Source organism: Capra hircus, chromosome 5 (genome assembly GCF_001704415.2).
Source record: "Capra hircus breed San Clemente chromosome 5, ASM170441v1, whole genome shotgun sequence".
Classification (NCBI taxonomy): Eukaryota; Metazoa; Chordata; class Mammalia; order Artiodactyla; family Bovidae; genus Capra; species Capra hircus.
In genome coordinates this window covers 5,782,873-5,803,564 of record NC_030812.1, presented here as the reverse complement: position 1 = coordinate 5,803,564, position 20,692 = coordinate 5,782,873, and the positions used below count along the sequence as shown (strand labels likewise).

Sequence of the window (20,692 nt, the reverse complement as noted above, 5' to 3'; positions counted from 1 at the left end):
CCACCTTCATTCCAGCGGACGGCAGAAAGGACCGTTTTGAAACACTGTTAGTTTACAGGGCGAGGCTTCTTGCTCTCTTCTCATTCATTTCAGGAAAGAGTGGAGTAATATAGATTCTTGACAGATTTTTTTTTGGAAAGAGAATGGGCCTCAGTTCTGGTAAAACTGATAACTTATTAAATCAAAGAATTAAAGTACAATCTGGTTTAAACAAACTGAATTACTTGTGACCTCTCAGAAAGTTTATAGATATGTAAATACAAGCTGAACAAAGTTAACTGGAATAATCTATAGTAGTAATATGTAATCTTATATATATTAAAAGATACAAAGAAATAAAAGTCATTTGAGCATTCTGCAGTGAAATTACAGTTTTATTAAGAAAATATTATAGAAGAAAGTATATTTTGAATAATATCATGGGGGCTGAGGGAAAGAGAGTAAAGCTTTGGTGCAAAAATGAGGTATAATTCCTTTACCATCTTTGCATTATAGCTGCCACAATTTTAGAACCTTAAGGGATTGTGTGGCCTATGTTTCCCATCTTTACATAATTATACACCCTCCTAAAATTGGAATGAAAAACATATTTAGAACTTGTAATATGTAGTCGGGTAGTCACCAGAAAGAGATGGGTTCTTCTTTTAAAAATTTATTTGCTGCTTAGAGTGCCCTCTGAGCTGAATTAAAACTCAGGAGTCAACCCTAACAACCTGAGCATAAACTTTTAACTATTTCCAGAGATGTATTAAAAGTTACAGTATGCACCTAACTTTGAATAGGCATGTGGGTGGAAAGAGTAGGCAGAGCTTTTCAGCAAGATTTAATTGTCCTTAACCTGTGAATATGTAATTACATAATTCATTATGATGAACTTTCATTTTTAGACTTCTGTGGTGGGAATCATTAATGCTTCATAGTTATGTGAAAAACAGTAATAATTCCATTTTTTATTATTACAAGTCATGATCTCCTAAATATATGCTAATTTCTTAGCCTGATTATATGAATCATCTTCATTGGTACATTATGCAAATTTGAACTAAGAATGTCATTATGAAGAAAAACACTTAAAATGCGGCACCAGTACAGTTATTTAAAATGAGAATGCCAATAAAATATTAATATAATTTTGCCTATATGGATGAGAAGAGCAAAAAAATGGAAATGTTTAGTGATTTTGCTTTTAAAGGCATATTCTAGGTAGAGATAATAATACAAATGGGTGACATTTTGGTCTGATGAGGTCTATTGAATAGTAACTATAAAGTGAGAATTTGATTGGACTTATCCTGCTGTTAGGCATATGGATGATTACTTTTCATTTAAAATATTAAATTAATTTTAACAGTTCTTACTGCTTTGCATAATCAATAGTTTTTATATTTATGCAAATATGCGCCTCTTTCAAATGTCTTTTTTTCAGCCTCAACTCTCAGACCTCCCATTTGGGATCATTTCATTTTTGTCTTAAGAAAGATATTTCTTCTTTAGACTTTCTGTTGGTTAGAATCTATTATCCGCAAACTCTGCTCTTGCTTGCCTGAAAATGCCTTTATTCTTGTGGCATTCTTGAAAGATCTTTCCACTGGTTATTCAATTGTAGACTGACAGTCATGTTCTTTTAGCCCATGGAGGATATTATTCCACTGCCTTTGGTCTCTGTTGTTATTGATGAAAAGTCAGTTATCAGACACTTTTGAGGATAATCTGTATTTTTTTTTTCCTCTGCTACTTTTATGGCTTTCTTTTCTGTTTTTGGTGTTCTACAGTGTCACTATAATGTATCTAAATATGGATCTATTATTCTTTAAATCACTTGGGATTTGAGAGACTTTCTAGGATTGTGGGTTGGAGTCTTTCATCAGTTTTGGAAATTCTCATCCATTCATTATCTTGCCAAATCTTGCCTCTGCACAATTTTCTCTTTCCTATTCTTCTGGAGCTATAATTCCAATTAGTATAGATTTTCTCATAATGTCTTCCATATCAATTAACATCTCTATTTTTCTGTTGCATTTGGGATAATTTCATCATCTCTGTCTCCCTAGATCATACGTCTGCTCTTTCAAATAGACTAGTAACCCTGCCCACTGACAATTAAACTTGTCAATTTTTTCAAATATCTACAGTCTTTTTTATAGTTTCTTATTCTCTGTACATATTATTCAAACTTGTTTTTATTTTTTATTCATGTTTTGTATGTACATCATGAGAAATGCTGGGCTGGATGAAGCACAAGCTGGAATCAAGACTGCCAGAAGAAATATCAGTAACCTCAGATAGGCAGCTAATACTGCTCTTAAGGCAGAAAGCAAAGAGAAACTAAAGAGCCTCTTGATGAAGGTGAAAGAGGAGAGTTAAAAAACTGGCTTAAAACTCAATATTCAAAAACAAATCATGGCATCCAGTCCCATCACTTCATGGCGAACAGATGGGAAAACAATGGAAATAGGGAGAGACTATTTTTCTGGGCTCCAAAATCACTGCAGCCATAAAATTAAAAGATGCTTGCTCCTTGGAACAAAAGCTATGACTAACCTAGACAGTGTATTGAAAAGCAGAGACATTACTTTTCCAACAAAAGTCCATCTAGTCAAAGCTATGGTTTTTCCCAGTAGTTATATATGGATCTGAGAGGTGAGGTGAAGTCGCTAAGTTGTGTCTGACTCTTTGCGACCCCATGGACTGTAGCTTACCAGGCTCCTCCGTCCATGGGATTTTCCAGGCAAGAGTACTGGAGTGGGTTGCCATTTCCTTCTCCAGAGTATCTTCCCAACCCAGGCATCAAACCCAGGTCTCCTACATTGTAGGCAGACACTTGACCCTCTGAGCCACCAGGGAAGTCTCATGGATCTGAGAGTTGGACCAGAAAGAAAGCTGAGTACCAAAGAATTGATGCTTTTGAACTGTGGTGTTGGGAGAAGATTCTTGAAAGTCCCTTGGATTGCAAGGAGATCCAACAAGTCAATCCTAAAGGAAATCGGTCCTGAATATTCATTGGAAAGACTGATGCTGAGGCTGAAACTCCAATACTTTGGCCACCTGATGCAAACAGCCGACTCACTGGAAAAGATCCTGATGCTGGGAAAGACTGAAAGCAGGAGGAGAAGGGGATGACAGAGGATGAGATGGTTAGATGGCATCACCAATTCAATGGACATGAACTTGGGCAAGCTCCGGGAGATAGTGAAGGTCAGGAAAGCCTGGCATGCTGCAGTCCATGGGGTTACAAAGAGTCGGACACGACTGAGCAACTGGACAACAGCAACAATATATTTTATATACTTTATAGTCTGTATTTGGTAATTTTAGTAGTTGAAGTTGTTTTAAATCTATTTCTGTTTAAGACAGTAAATTTTCTATGTAGACATGGGGATGGGTGAATATGCTATTATGGGGGAAGTTTATTTCTAGTACATCTTTAAACTGAATGAGTAATTCTTGGAACGCTTCTCTCTCTCTCCATATGTGTGTGCCCGTAGGACAGGTCATGGCTTTTGTCTCTTATCAGATAAAGAAAACCTCATGTAAACTGGGCTTGGCAAATGTCCATAGGGTAAAAGCATGCTTTAGGATCTGCTCACCTCTCTAGGTTTCTGCCTTCACTTAATTTCTTTGACCTAATAATTTCTGTATTGCCAGTTAATCAATGAGATACCTAGTCCATAATATCGCCAAAAACAAAGCCTATGCTCTTTCTTAAAGTTTATTATCCAAACTTTCTTGGAGGGATATTTTCTTAAGATAAATAATAGTAAGAAGAAATGCTTAAAATCAATATGCAAATATTTTGCAAGGAAATCTGTAGATTTTATAAGTGGACTTTCTTTTTAATATAAATTTTATTTGAATGTCTATCAGATATCTGGCTGACTGTTTTGTAGATCTCTATCATTTCATTTTATTAAATAGAAGTTTACATATTGTTCTAGAGTGCATTTAAGTCTTTGAACCACTAATCTGTTGGTTAAAATTCACTTTAGATGCTCTGTGAGGTTATGTTATATAACAATTTCAAAAATCTCTGTAATTTAGAACAAGAAACATTGATGTTTTACTCTTCTTTCACATTTATAGCTGCAAGTTAGCTGCAGTATTGCTCCAGGGTAAAGGTCAATTTCAGGTCTGCTCCACATATTTTCTCGTTCTGAGACACTACTTGAAACATGCTTTGCTCATGTCAGGCAGTTCAAGACTAATGGATTACATTAAAAATTAAAGAAGTTAGCATGTGTCTTATCTACTCACAAACAACTGGCTAGAGCAAGTCACATGACCAAGAGTAACAGTACAATCCACTTCATAAACTTCAAGATAATGTCAGAAACTTTATGTCTAAAATTGCTCTCAATCTTCTTTGAAAAATTACGATTTTAACCTAAAAGCCTCATCAGCAGTCTTTGGTAATGTAAGTGTCTAAATGGAAGGCTAACAGAAAAGAGCTCAGACAATAAAGAATCTGCTGCAATGCAGGACACCTGCATTCAATCCCTGGGTCAGGACGATCCCTTGGAGGAGGGAATGCCTACAAACTCCAGTATTCTTGCCTGGGAAATGCCACGGACAGAGGAGCCTGGTGGGTTACAGTCCATGGGATCACAAAGAGCTGGACAGTACTGCGTGGCTAACATTTTCTTTCAAAGGAAAAACCAAAACCGAAAAAAAAGCAACACCCCTCAAACCAAATTTCTCACATTCTAGGTCAGAGTTTCTATGGGAAAGATTAGCATGCCTGTCAGTGCTTAAACTGATTTGAAAAAAAGAAAACTTTTCATTCTTAGAAATGTATAATTAATTAAACATTAGGCAAAAGACATGGATTCTTATTGGAGTTTAAATAGGATAGTTATAATAACAAGTTTTAGTTTAAAATACTATTCTTAAAATCATTTTAAGAGTAGCAATTTGCAGGGCCTCTCTTAACACAGAAAATGGAAGCTACCAAATACTTTTCAGTTACAGTGCAATATCACATAACAGTTTCTGTTTGTGTTATGATCACATTGAAAATGCAAGATTGAATGATTATTTCCTGAAATCCTACAATATCAGATTTGAAAGGATCTAAAAAGCATATATTTTTCAACTTTAATGCATTGAGATGCCATTTTGCTGCAATCAATTGTGATGTATGTTAAAATCATTAGTCATTCATGACAAATAACTATTGCTAGCAATAGTTATCGGAGAAGGCAATGGCACCCCACTCCAGTGCTCTTGCCTGGAAAATCCTATAGACGGAGGAGCCTGATAGGCTGCAGTCCATGGGGTCGCTAAGAGTCGGACACGACTGAGCAACTTCACTTTCACTTTTCACTTTCATGCATTGGAGAAGGAAATGGCAACCCACTCCAGTGTTCTTGCCTGGAGAATCCCAGGGACGGGGGAGCCCGGTGAGCTGCCGTCTATGGGGTCGCACAGAGTCGGACACGACTGAAGTGATTTAGCAGTAGCAGCAGCAATAGTTAAAATACAGAAGATTATGAAAGATATACTTGAAATCAATCAGAACCCTGAGAAGACTTTCCAGGGACAGACCCTGGAATCCTCTCTCCCACTCTTATTTATAGCAAAGTTTTAGCTTTCTCCAAATTCCGAAGAGCAGATTTAATCAGAGCAGTGAGAAAATGCAGCAACAAACGAAACCAGTCAAGCAGGACAAAATATTAGTTTAGCCATAAAACAAAGTCAAGGGCCTTTAATTCCTCCTCGAGGGCTATAGATAATATCCCAAGCCATATCCTTGAGCTGTCCCGCAGATACTAAAATTCGCATCAGGTGGAAGAAGTCAACTGCTGACCCCAAGCACATAGAACCCAGACCGGTTGGACCAGCAAGTTTATAATGTTGACTCTCAGGTACCACAATTTCCTCACCACCAATCAATCAGAAGGATGTCCACAAAATGATCAGGCACCCTGAGACCCTCACCTTGCCTTTAAAAACCCTTCCCATCAGGGAGTTTGGGTCTTTTGAGCATGAGCTGCTGCTTCTCTTTGCTTGACCCCACAATGGGCACCTTGCAAAAAACCCTGTACTTCACCACAACTTGGTATCAAGGAATGACTTTACTGTGCACCAGTGAGGGGACCCAAATTCGGTTCTGAGATATATTAATTATTTACATTTGTCTTCCCTATTATATCTTCATTTTCACTTACGTGCATTCTGGGTGAGTGCGTGGGTGTGTGTGTGTGTGAGAGAGAGGAGTTACAGCTAGTTTGAAAACAATTTGCATAATCATGGGTACACCATGACTATTTGTTTCAAATGTGGATATCACCCATTGGAAAAAAAGATTGCATATCATTCCTTAAAGAGCACTGCCGGGAGCCAGTGTGAGGAATCCCGCCCGTGACAAGGTCATGAGGAAGGAAGCTGACATACGCAAGGCGTGCTCAGACTTCAGGGACCCCTCTGGAAATTCCTAAGCATGTACCCCAACAAAAATCTGCCGGCTTTTGTGCTCTGCTTTTCCACTCTTCTGACATTTTCTGGAAAAAGTCAATTCAGGGCTTTAGTCTTCTGCATTTGAAAGAGTGTTTCAATCCAAAAACCCTCTGATGGCTTTCTAGCCTGCCTGCAGGACTCGTACAGCTGCGCGTGTGATTGTTTGAGGCCTCCTGACTGCAGGAGGCACAGGAAGCTTAAAACATCCTAGGAATGTAGGGGCTTCCGAGGAGTCAAAACCTTCAGAATAGGACTGATTAAAGGTTTCATTTTTTGGGTCAATGCTTGCTGCCAAATTTTCATATCCTTTATTTTTAGATATAGTTGGTATATAGAAAAACAAGTAGTAGACCTGGTATTAGCAACATTAGATCTTTGAGTTAAGCACCTTCTTTGTTCTATCCCACTGCACCTTTGTTCTATAGAGATGTAACTTTAAATGCTTTAAGGAGATGCAGATTAAAGAAAAACACTTCAGGGGAAACAAAATTAACATTCATTAAGGAAGAGAGCCAAAAAGTGTTAACAAGCCTCTTGGCCAGAAGATAATGTAAATCACCTGAGACCTTTTGTATACAAAATGATATACGGAAAGAATCTGGGTTGCGAATGCTACATAATTTTGTATTACCCATTGATCTCCGTGTTTTATCAAAAGTATAAAAGGCCTTCTGAACAATAAAGGATGGGGGCCAGGGGCCAGGGGCCAGTTTCTCGGACCAGTTTCTCGAACTAGTCTCTCGGCCTGGTTTCTTGGGACTCTGGCTCCCCCCATGTCTCTCTCTCTCTTTCTCTTCTTCTCTCCCCTTCCCTCTCTCTGCTCTTTACTTAAACTTCAGGCTGAATCTCCATCTGGGGCGCGGAGGCTCGCCAGGTCTACTCACTTGCCCCGGCTGTTAAGACCCGCACGAAAGGGAGCTTAAGGCGAGGCACCCTTAGATATTCAAGCGGGCGCCGGTGGCCCAACGTAGATGGTGCAAATTCCTTGTCTGGAATTTTATTGGCCTTCTGCGTAAACCAAGCTATTCAGCCCTCTTCCTCCACTTAATCTTCTTATTACACTATAGTTTCTTAATCTAATCTTACATTAATAAACAAACAAGTCTTTCCACGCCAACGCCGTCCACCCTTCGAATTCCCTGGATCCACCGGGGCTGGACCCCGGCAGAGCACGTAGTCCAACTCCCTTTTATCAGAACTTGAAATGCAGGGAGTAACTTATCTAGTCACATATCTAATTAACCTAAGTTTCCTTGATTCCAGTACAGTGCTTTCCCTTTCAATAAATGACTTTATTTTCAACAGCCAGGGTAAGAAATGGTTGTCTGAGGAGGCTTCACAAACAAATGTGAAAAGAAGAGATGCGAAAGGCAAAGGAGAAAAGGAAAGATATACCCATGTGAATGCAGAGTTCCAAAGAATAGCAAGGAGAGATAAGAAAGCCTTCCTCAGCAATCAATGCAAAGAAATAGAGGAAAACAATAGAATGGGAAAACCCAGAGATCTCTTCAAGAAAATTAGAGATACCAAGGGAACATTTCATGCAAAGATGGGCTCGATACAGGACAGAAATGGTATGGACCTAACAGAAGCAGAAGATATTAAGAAGATGTGGCAAGAATACCCAGAAGAACTATGCAAAAAAGATTTTCATGATCCAGATAATCACGATGGTGTGATCACTCACCAGAGCCAGACATCCTGGAATGAGAAGTCAAGTGGGCCTTAGGAAGCATCACTACAAACAAAGCTAGTGGAGGTGATGGAATTCCAGCTGAGATATTTCAAATCCTAAAAGATGATGCTGTGAAAGTGCTGCACTCAATATGCCAGCAAATTTGGAAAACTCAGCAGTGGCCACAGGACTGGAAAAGGTCAGTTTTCATTCCAATCCCAAAGAAAGGCAATGCAAAAGAAGGTTCAAACTACTGAGCAATTGCACTCTTCTCACATGCTAGTAAAGTAATGCTCAAAATTCTCCAAGCCAGGCTTCAGCAGTACATAAACTGTGAACTTCCAGATGTTCAAGCCAGTTTTAGAAAAGGCAGAGGAACCAGAGATCAAATTGCCAACGTCCGCTGGATCATCAAAAAAGCAAGAGAATTCCAGAAAAACATCTACTTTTGCTTTATTGACTATACCAAAGCATTTGACTGTGTGGATCACAACAAACTGTGGAGAATTCTTCAAGAGATGGGAATACTAGACACCTGACCTGCCTCCTGAGAAATCTGTATGGAGATCAAGAAGCAACAGTTAGAACTGGACATGGAAAAACAGACTGGTTCCAAATCAGGAAAGGAGTATGTCAAGGCTGTATATTGTCACCTGCTTATTTAACTTATATGCAGAGTACAGCATAAGAAATGCTGGACTGGATGAAGGACAAGCTGGAACCAAGATTGCTGGGAGAAATATCAAGAACCTCAGATATGCAGATGACACCACCCTTATGGCAGAAAGCAAAGAAGAACTAAAGAGCCTCTGGATGAAAGTGAAAGAGGAGAGTGAAAAAGTTGGCTTAAAAGTCAACATTCAGAAAACTAAGATCATGGCATCTGGTCCCATCACTTCATTGCAAATAGATGGGGAAACAATGGATACAGTGAGAGACTTTATTTTGGGGGGCTCTAAAATCACTGCAGATGGTGACTGCATCCATGAAATTAAAAGACACTTGCTCCTTGGAAGACAAGTTTTGACCAACCTAGACAGCATATTAAAAAGTAGAGACATTTCTTTGCTGACAAAGGTCTGGCTAGTCAAAGCTATGGTTTTTCCAGTAGTCATGTATGGATGTGAGAGCTGAACTATAAAGAGCTGAGCGCTGAAGAATTGATGCTTTTGAACTGTGGTGTTCTAGGAGACTCTTGAGAGTCCCTTGGACTGCAAGGAGATCCAACCAGTTAATCGTAAAGGAAATCAGTCCTGAATAATCATTGGAAGGACTGATGTTGAAGCAGAAACCTCAATACTTTGGCCACCTGATGGGAAGAACTGACTCATTTGAAAAGATCCTGATGCTGGGAAAGATGGAAAGCAGGAGGAAAAGGGGACAGAAGAGGATGAGATGGTTGGATGGCCTCACTGACTCAATGGACATGAGTTTGAGTAAACCTCGGGAGTTGGTGATGGACAGGGAGGCCTGGCGTGCTGCAGTCCATGCGGCTGCAGAGTCGGACATGCCTGAGCAACTGACTGAACTGAATTTAGCTAGCCATGTCTAATTAACCTAAGCTTCCTTGATTCCGGTACAGTTCTTTTCTTCAATAAATGACTTTATTTTCAACAGCCAGTGTAAGAAAGTGGGGTTGAGGCAGAAGAGGACTAGACAAGGCAATTCATTGCCTACATCTAATCTTTAGTCTCAGTTCCCAAAGTCAAGGAAAAGCCAAAGAGCCCAGATGGTATATTTTGCATCTTATCTATGCTCTGGGAACATTCTTTTTGAAATCTTGTTGTTTTGTCATTGTGTCCTACACTTTGTGACCCCATGGACTGTAGCTCACCAGGCTCCTCTGTCCTTGGGATTTCCCAGGCAAGAATACTGGAGTGGGTCGCCATTTTCTTCTCCAGGGGATCTTCCTCCCAACCCGGGGATCGAACTCATGTCTCCAGCTTGGCAGGCTGATTTCTTACTGCTGAGCCACCAGGATAGCCCATAGAGTTTGAAATCTATCTGACTGCAACTCGGAATAAGAAATACAGCTTAAATCATAACACAGGTCATAGGCACCCTCCTCCACTACAGAAACAAAAGTTTCAGAATCCTTGCCCTTGTTATATATATACTGTGATCTTTTTAGATTCCATTCTAGCCTATCATTAAAAAGTAAAATAGACTTTTGAGTCAGTTCAAAAACCCCTGCTCTAGAAAATAGAAGACAGGCTTCAATCTGCTCACAAACTCCAAAATTACTAGCTTTGCTGAAATTGTGTCATTCACAGAATACTAAACTTCCCTCATATTTATCTGAAGCACAACTATGATCTCTCAGACTTCAGAACAGAACCTATAGAATCCTTTCCTCATTGGAACACCACTTCATTATAATATCTCATAGATTCTAAGACTCATTGTTTTTCACATTTTAACATCTCCGAGTTTAAGATGCATCTTTAAAAAATCAGTGGCATAGCACAGTTTAATTGGCAAAGTTTCTTTTCTTTCTTGGGTAACATGAAATAATGGTGAGTCTTAAATTCCATGATGTTTTTAGAGTTTCTATGAAATATTTTAGTAATAAGGATTATATAGGCCAAACTCTTCTGCTTATTCGTTTCAAAGTATTCAGCCGATCAGAATGTTTTTTGACCTCTTAAGAAAACGTAATCACGTAAGAAAAGAACTTAGTTCTGGGTTAGACGGAAAAATGAGTTACAAACTGAGTTTACTTATTAGTGAAAGCTTTTCATGTGCCTTCATCGTTAAGAATTTGATTATGATCTTTCTGCTTTTCTATAGCCCTTATTTTTGTATTGTTACCGTCTTTTGGTCACTGACACTTTACTCTTCCTCTCATTATGGGGTTGAGGTGCGAGTTCCTTGGATTCTGATTAAAAGAGAAGGCAAAAGGTTATGTCCAAAAATTAATGCACCTGAAAAAAAATCAAGAATTAGGCTTTATTTAAAAAATGGAACGAATCGTCAAATTTCTGTGTATCTGTTTAAAATAGTCACCAACCTAACACATTGTAAAACTGGCACGAAGGATCCTGAACAGGACTAGGAACCAAAATAACTTTGCTAAGCTATTTTCATCTCAGCATGAAAGAAATGCACCATCCTCTCCTCAAAAATAAAAATCTCTAATGAAGAAAACAGTACATTAAATGCCACAACTGACGTGCTACTAGAAATAGGAAGAAGTAGTTACTGCTTTCCAAGGCAGACACCACGATGCTTTCTGTTTCCCTCTGCTTGGCTAAAACTCTGGGCAAGCCCCAGGCTGGGGAGGTGGGGGGACCCTGAGTCCTACCCGGGAGCTCTACGGGACAGTCTCAGTTTAGGCAGGGCCCTGCACGACCGGTCCCAAAGGCCTCGCCTCAACAGGCGCGGGCCGGGCGGGCGGGTTCGCCTCCCGAGCCCGCCCCAGGATGTCCAGAGGCGCTTTCAGCTGCGATAAGACGCCGCCCTAACCAGGTGTTGACAGTTACTCCCGCGCGGCCGACGCCCGCTCAGCTGGAGACGCTTCGTCACCGCCTCCGCGCGTCGTCACGTGACGGGAAGGGGGCGTGACCGAGCCCGACCACAGGGGGCGGGGCGGGGCGGGTCCTCGAATGTGAAGGAGCTTGGCGGCTCCGGAGGCCCAGAGCGGCGGCGGCGCGGCCGATGACAGCATCAGGCCGCGACGCGTTCCCGGGCGGGCGGCGGTGGTAGCAGCCCCAGCGGCTGCAGCGATAGCTGTCGTCGGCGCGGTAGCCGCTGCCGGTAGCCCGCAGACAGAGGGAGGTGGGGGCCCGCCCCTGCTGGCAGACCGTAGGGCCGGCGTTCCCGCCCTCTTCGCGGGCCGAGCGGGCACTGCCTTCTCGGCCGCGAGGCAGCGCCCTTGGGCTGGGCTCGTGCCCCAGCTGCCGCCGGCGACTGCGGCCGAGAGAAGTTGGGGTCCGACTGGACGCGTGCGGGGCCCCACAGGAACCGACCGCCCGCGCCCCGCCTCTCCGGGGGCTCCGCACCGGTGAGTGTAGCGCGGGTCTCTGTCCGCACCCTCCGGGCGGCGGCACCCCTGCCTCGCGCGTTCTGCGCTCGGGCCAGCGGGGACTGCGGGCACCCCGCGCCGGGCAGGCTTCCTTTGGTCCCTGTGTCCCCTCTTGGAGTGGGACATTGCAAAGGCTGGAGAGGATGGAGTGCTTTGGGGCCCACGGTGAATGCGTCTGCAGCCTCACAAAGCCGCAGCAGGGGCAGGGGGCCGGTACCGTCTTTTGATCGGCCCCGAGAGTCGGCCCCTGCCCGAAGTTTGCTTGGGCGGACGGAGGGGTCTCGCCGGAAGCCCTGGCGCCGGGGAGAGTGGCGCTTTGTCTCTTGATGCAGTTCAGGCGAGGCTCCCGTTTTCCTGTGACGGCCCCGGAGGAGGGCTGTGGCGCGCACCGCAGACCGCGCCCGCCCTGGGAGAGCCGAGCGCCACGGTGTTGTTCCTCTAAACCTCAGTTCTGTGGCCTTCTTGTAGCGTAGGAGGAAGGCGAAGCCTTTGCTGTACTTTTAAATTTAGTGTTTGTGTCTGATCCCTTTCTGGAGAATGGAATCGGGTTCCAAGAAGCTTTACAAAGAGCCTGCCTTTGGTTCATTGAGCCATCCACACAAGACCGGCCCAGCCGAAGCAGCAGTATATGCAGATTTTCCATTCACAAAAGTCATTCGACACTCTTTATGAGAGACATCTGCGATTGGGGAACATACCTAATTTATTTTTGTCTAAATACTTTCTGAAACAATAGGTTAACTTGGAAAGGAAAGTGAAGTCGCTCAGTCGTGTCCGACTCTTTGCGACCCCATGGAGTGTAGCCTACCAGGCTCCTCTGTCCATGGGATTTTCCAGGCAATAGTACTGGAGTGGATTGCCGTATCCTTCTCCAGGGGATCTTCCCGACCCAGGGATGGAACCCCGGTCTCCCTCATTGTAGACAGACGCTTTACTGTATGACCACCTACTTAAATAGATGGAGAAATTTACCCGACTGATGTTATATGCATATTTACTTTAAACAATTTAATGAAGTTTTTGTCTTTCTGATGCTGGAAGATGTAAATGACTTCTAAGTAGTGTTACATTGCACTGTGTATGGTAGGGTTATTCGTTTTAAATTAACTTTCTCTGAAACTTAGCTTAGAGCCGCTATAGGTCTTTTCAAAAATAATTATTTCAAAGTTTTGTTTTGTTTTTTGGCCTCCCTTAAGAGTCCAAACATTGTCAATTCTTTGTTAGGTTTCCTTCTTCTATCTCGTCCAGTGTTATCTAAACTTGATCAAGCGGAGAGACTAGGGTGAATTTCTGTGCTTGCTTGAACCTGTTTTGCAGTGAAAATGTTAAGATCATGCTGGCTTTATGAAACAGGTTGGAGAAGGAAGAGTGTCCTCTATTACAGCTAATTTAGAATATGTTACCCCCCCCTTTTTTTTTCTTTTTTCATTAGTAACTGTGTGTGGAATGACTGCAACATGCCTGTTCAAAGTAATGGAAAAGGGAATAGATGAAACATAAGAACTACTTTTTAGGTCTTTAATTATGGAGCTTAAGTTGTGTTCAAATTCCATGTGAACCGTTTGAGCTACAATACATTGTACACAGGTGCTTAGAAGGGCCGGTTTAATTAAACATGGTCATGGTTTATTTCTCTTTTATTGAATCACAATATTTGTTGTAATTGTGATCTGTGAAAAGGTTTTTCACAGATTTTTTTTCCAGTTAGAATATTATGACCTTTTAGAGGCAATGTTTCTTACAAAGCATTTATGGTACCTATAAATTTGGTAATATCTAGAGTTGAGGTTTCTTTTGAGTTGAAAAAGCCATAAAAGATAGTTAAAAAACAAATAATACAACTGTTTAATGGAATTATGCTTTAGTTTTAAGAAAAAAGTGGTAAAGTTATGAATTTACAAAACTTACATTATAAAAACATCTCTTTTTTAAGGAATTAATTGCATAATTTCTCTAATGAGTGTCCTTAGTACATTTAAACTTGGTTTATAAATAATCCTTCAAGAGCAGATCATTTGAATTGAAGCATGAAATGACAAAATAAAGAAATGATACTTAGGGTTTTCTAATATTATTTTGGAAAATCTTTATCCTAATAATACTTGAAGTATTGTATTTTAATATTTACATCATAATATCCAAAGATGAAAACTTTTATTGCAATGATCTTGGAGCATTGAGGAATTAAAAAGGTCCTATCTTATGCATATGACCTACAAATAATACATAAATGCAACTTGAATTAAGTCTCTGAGTACTTCATCAGTGAAGGTGGCTGTGTGCAGGAAAATTGAAGTAGAGTTTCCTTGTGGTTGGAACACAGAAAGAGCTATCTGGACTAGTGTGTAAAGATTTCATGTCAATATTTTCTTTTGGAAACCTCTGAAAGACTTTAGATCTATCCTTCCTTCCAGCTTGGTCCTCACCCCCTCATATATCCTCTTAAAGGCATGAAATTGAAGGTCTCATCTGGAACACTTGATAGAGGATTTTTCCTCCCTGAAGAATGTTACCAAGTTTGCAAGGAAAGAGCTTTCTTCAGAGACCTTGTAGGAAAGAGTTCTTGTCCTGAAACATCATACTCTTCTACCCTTTGTTAATTTTTGTTGTTAAAGCTGGAAACAATGTAAACTCTCCATGATAGCAAGAACCATTGAAGTTCCAAATGCTTAAGAGTTATTGAATGAAAAAATGTGGTTCCAGATGCTGCTGCTGCTAAGTCACGTCAGTCGTGTCCGACTCTGTGTGACCCCAGAGACAGCAGCCCACCTGGCTCCGCTGTCCCTGGGATTCTCCAGGCGAGAACACTGGAGTGGGTTGCCATTTCCTTCTCCAGTGCATGAAAGTGAAAAGTAAAAGTGAAGTCGCTCAGTCGTGTCTGACTCTTTGAGACCCCATGGACTGAAGCCTACCAGGCTCCTCCGTCCACAGGATTTTCCAGGCAAGAGGACTGGAGTGGGTTGCCATTGCCTTCTCCAGTGGTTCCAGATATATGACTAGAAAACAAAGAGGAGTGTGTGATAATATAATCCAGATTAGATACAAGGAAGGAGGTGACAAAAATGATGTAGGTGTCGAAGAAGGGAGGCAACTCATTTCATCTGGGGAACTTTCAACAGTGTCTTTTTTGGTAACATGAATTTTTCTTCTTCCCTTCTAACTGTTTACCTCTCCTTGATAAAAAGTGTTGACACGCTTTATAAGAGCTGAAATTTAGAGTACTTGAGTTTTGGAAGTGACAATGGTAGAGTGAAAGCAGGAGCATTGATCTGGAGGTTGGAAAACTTGATGGGATTTCTGACTGCATTTTATGCAAGAAATTAGGGGCTTCCTTGATAGCTCAGTTGATAAGGAATCTGCCTGCAGTGCAGGAAACCAGGGTTCAATTCTTGGGTCTAGAAGATCCCCTGGAGAAGGGATAGGCTACCCACTCCAGTATTCTCTGGCTTCCCTTGTGGCTCAGCTGGTCAAGAATCTGCCTACAATGCAGGAGACCTGGGTTCGATCCCTGGGTTGGGAAGATCCCCTGGAGAAGGGAGAAGCTACCCACTCCAGTATTCTGCTTTGGAGAATTCCACGTACTGTATAGTCCGTGGGGTTGCAAAGAATCAGACACTACTGAGCAACTTTCACTTTATATAAGAAAGCTAGGTAAACCACTGGGCGTTAGCTTTCTCATTTGTAAAAGGAGGAGAATAATCCTTATTCACATGGTTGTTGGGGAACTGAGATTACAAAATGTATGTCAGAGTGCCTATTTCAATATTTCCCCTCCCCACCCCCAAACTGGAAACTTTTGTATTGGGTTTTAATTGACGAACAGTGTTGCGGTAGTTTCAGGTGAACAGCAAAGGGACTCAGCTATACATATACATGTATCCATTCTCCCTGACACACACCCCCCACCCCCCGCCCCAAAGAGCCTATTTCAGTACTAACAGATAGGAGAAATCAAACGTTTAATTACTTAAAACATTTCTTTGTCATTAGAGCTTTAAAAAATATTTTGATGTATTTATCACAGACTCTGATATCTACTTATCTTTGCATTGACCCATTGTGTTACCTTAAAATTTACCAGTATCTGAATTCTAGATACTTAATTTTCTTTCAGTCAAGCATAAAGTTTTCTGATGGAAATGAGGCTTAATTGTATTACTTCTTAATGCTACAAACCACAGGGAACGTTAGACATCTTAAATTTGTAAAGCTTTAAGGGATATGTGTTACTGAGCCTTTAGGCTTTCTTTACAGAATTGGTTTTTGAAGAAGTTGTGCTTTCCTGTCATGCAATCTGTCTATTCACTGTTGTGAAAAACAAACAAAAAAGTACATTTTCCTGCTATTACAAAAAAAATTACTGAAAAAATCATCTGTATGTTTTCAGTGGTCTGAGTGACTGTGAACCATGAAGAGCCTCTCTTTGCTGTGTCTTAGGTTAGAATTCGGTATTTTGTGAGCAGTCTTACAGACTTCTGCATCATTTCTTATCTAAGCTTTTGCTCTAGTCGCTGTGCATTCTTTCATGAATCTCAAAATTCCATTATACTTTGTGAACTCTTTTCAGTGTAAAATTCATAAAGTAGGCTGTCCTTTGTATAATATTTGAAAGGGAATTGTATGATGAAAAGACCAAAAAGAGTCTTGAATCTTCAAACAATAAGCCAGTTACCTGCCATCTTCCATGTTCACAAAGGACTGGGGAAAAATAAAAAAAGAGGAAACAGTTTTTGAACTTGAAGACTTTTCAAATAAAAAGGAAACTGTTAAATTCAGGGTTGTTAAAAACATGATAGATTCAGAGGGAGATCGATAGCTCCTGAAGGTGTCTTAGTAGGAGTGGTTGGTCATCGTAATAACGGTAACTGATATGTGTCGAGTACTAACTGTATATCCGGTACTTGCATACGTATTTGACTGTGATCCCCTCCCCCCAAATCAGGCTATTTTCTTGTCCCTTTTTAAACCTCACGCACTGAGAGATTAAGTGGTAGGCTGGAGAGCCAGGATTTGAACTAACCCTGAGTCACAGGGAGGGTAAGTAGCAGGTGGTAGAACTTGCCAAAAGGATTTGAATTCAAGATTTAACCTGACCTTTCACATCAGAACCTGACCTTTTAGCCTTCACATTATACTGCCTTGTGTAGTTTATTGGCAGTTGCCCCTGGTGTCAGGTCTTGACCTTCATGATCTTTCTCAGTCTATTTTGACTTCGTGATTTGATGAAAATACAGTCTGTAATAAGATCACGTCGATTTGCTTCATTTCATGTGTATTTGAATGACCTCCTTTATTTTATGTGGAGTAAAGCAAATAATTCATTATTGTTCATTCAGTTGCCATTTTCTCATTTGGAAATTGCACTGTAAACTGGAATTGTATTTTAAGGTGATTTGTTACAATTTTAAAAATTCATCCTTTTTTTAAAGAGTAAAATGAATGCACAGAATTGGTGAGTGGGTTATTATGAGTGATATTTAATCATACAAATCTATCTATATAATTAAAATCTATCCTTTTGAAATGTCCACTGTTAAAATAACTTTTTTGACTGCCAGATGCCACTATTAGCAGGAGAAACAACAGAGTGGGAAAGACTAGAGATCTCCAAGAAATTGAGAGATGCCAAGGGAACATTTCATGCAAAGGTGGGCACAATAAAGGACAGGGACAGTGTGGACCTAACAGAAGCAGAAGATACCAAGAAAAGGTGGCAAGAATACACAGAAGAACTATGCAAAATAGATCTTCACGACCCAGATGACCACGATGGTGTGATCACTCACCAGAGCCAGACATCCTGGAGTCTAAATTCAAGGGCCTTAGGAAGCATCACTACAAACAAAGCTAGCGGAGGTGATGGAATTCCAGCTGAGATGTTTCAGATCCTAAAAGATGATGCTGTGAAAGTGCTGCACTCAATATGCCAGCAAATTTGGAAAACTCAGCAGTGGCCACAGGACTGGAAAAGGTCAGTTTTCATTCCAATCCCAAAGAAAGGCAATGCCAAAGAATGCTCAAACTACTGCACAGTTGCACTCATCTCACATGCTAGTAAAGTAATGCTCAAAATTCTCCAGGCCAGGCTTCAGCAATACGTGAACTGAGAACTTTCAGATGTTGAAGCTGGATTTAGAAAAGGCAGAGGAACCAGAGATCAAATTGCCAACATTTGTTGGATCATTGAGAAAGCAAAGAGAGTTCCAGAAAAACATTTACTTCTGCTTTATTGACTATGCCAAAGCCTTTGACTGTGTGGATCACATCAAACTGTGGAAAATTCTTATACCAGACTACCTGACATGCCTTCTGAGAAATCTGTATGCAGGACTAGAAGCAACGGTTGGAACCAGACATGGAATAACAGACTGGTTCCAAATTGGGAAAGGAGTACATCAATGCTGTATATTGTCACCCTGCTTATTTAAATAATATGCAGAGTACATCATGAGAAACTCTGGGCTGAAAGAAGCACAAGCTGGAATCAAGATTGCCGGGAGAAATATCAATAACCTCAGATATGCAGATGACACCACCCGTATGGCAGAAAGTGAAGAGGAACTGAAGAACCTCTTGTTGAAAGTGAAAGAGGAGAGTGAAAAGCTGGCTTAAAACTAACGTTTAGAAAACTAAGATCATGGCATCCAGTCCCATCACTTCATGGCAAATAGATGGGGAAACAGTGGAAGTAGACACAGACTTTATTTTGGGGGGCTCCAAAATCACTGCAGATGTTGACTGCACCCATGAAATTAAAAGATGCTTGCTCCTTGGAAGAAAAGCTACGATCAACCTAGACAGCATATTAAAAAGCAGAGACATTACTTTGCTGACAAAGGTTATCTTGTCAAAGCTATGGTTTTTCCAGTCGTCATGTATTGATGTGAGAGTTGGACCGTAATGAAAGCTGAGTGGTGAAGACTTGATGCTTTTGAACTGTGTTGTTGTGAGAAGACTCTTGAGAGTCCCTTGTACTGCAAGGAGATCAAACCAGTCAGTCCTAAAGGAAATCAGTCCTGAATATTCATTGGAAGGACTGATGCTGAAGCTGAAGCTCTCAATACTTTGGCCACCTGATGCGAAGAACTGACTTATTGGGAAAGACCCTGATGCAGGGAAAGATTGAAGGTGGGAGGAGAAGGGGATGACAAAGGATGAGATGGTTGGATGGCATCACTGACTCGATGGACATGAGTTTGAGCTGGCTCCAGGAGTTGGTGATGGACAGGGAAGCCTTGCATGCTGCAGTCCATGGGGTCACAAAGAGTTGCACATGACTGAGCGACTGAACTGACTGAACTGACTGAACTGAACTGAGTTTATCAGATTACTTAGCTTTTTAAAAGAAGGCTCATACTCCAGTGAAAATTATGAAATATGTGTATGTGCATTTTGATGAGGTGAGGGTATGGTATTTGATTGATACAAAAGTCACTGATTTCTGACCATGAATTTTAAATTATTATTATTAGGCTCAAACACATCTTTTTTAATCAAAATAGGAATGATTACAATCAACACATTTTTGCCAATGAGAAATAAATTTGCTGATTCCTGTAGCATAAAAATCCATGCTTTGGGATTCAACGAACACTTTGAAAGTTTTTCTGCCTCCTGCTGGTTGTGGGAGCATTTTGCCTGCAAAGAATTGTCTTTTAGCGACAAGTCAGGTGAATATGGTAGAAGAGGCAAAACTTGGTAGCCCAATTCATTCAACTTTTGAAGCATTGATTGTGCCACGTGCAATCGGGATTTGTCTTGGAGAAGAATTGGGCCCATTCTGTTGACCAATGCGGGCTGCAGGCATTGAAGTTTTCGATTCATCTCATTGATTTGTTGAGCATGCTTCTCAGATGTAGTGGTTTCGCAGGGATTCAGAAAGCCGTATCAGATGGGCAGCAGACCAGCCAGCAGTGAACCATGACCTTTTTTTTGGTGCAAGTTTGACTTTGGGAAGTGCTTTGTAGCTTCTCAGTCCAACCACTCAGCTGGCCATTGCCGGTTTTATGCAATCCGCTTTTCTTCGCATGTCACAATCCAGTCGAGAAATGGTGTGTTGCTGTTGCATAGAATAAGAGAAGACGACACTTAGAAGTGATTTTTTTAAAATTTTTGGTCAGCTCACGAGGTACCCACTTATCGAGCTCTTTTCACCTTTCTAGTTTGCTTCAAATGCCAAATGACCCTAGGATGGTTGATGCTGAGTTCTTTGGCGATTTCTAATGTAGTTGTTATGGAGAAGGAAATGGCAACCCACTCCAGTGTTCTTGCCTGGAGAATCTCAGGGATGGGGGAGCCTGGTGGGCTGCCGTCTGTGGGGTCGCACAGAGTTGGACACGACTGAAGCGACTTAGCAGCAGCAGCAGTGTAGTTGTGAGAGGGTCAGTTTCGATGATGACTCTCAACTGGTTGTAGTCAACTTCTGATGACTAGCCGCTATGCTTATCTTCAAGACTCTCTTCTCTTTTGCAAAACTTCTTGAACAACCACTGCACTGTATGTTAGCAGTTCCTGGGACAAATACGTTGTTGATGTTGCGA

The 20,692-nt window shown here is 41.2% G+C and overlaps 1 protein-coding gene across 1 annotated transcript in view; it reads left to right on the top strand.

Moving 5' to 3' along the window:
- The window catches only part of OSBPL8 (oxysterol binding protein like 8), a 166,558-nt gene continuing 157,896 nt past the window's right edge, over positions 12,031–20,692 (top strand). The window contains exon 1 of the mRNA XM_018047580.1: positions 12,031–12,131. The gene's annotated coding sequence lies outside the window, so the exon portion shown is untranslated. The remainder of the gene's footprint in view (positions 12,132–20,692) is intronic.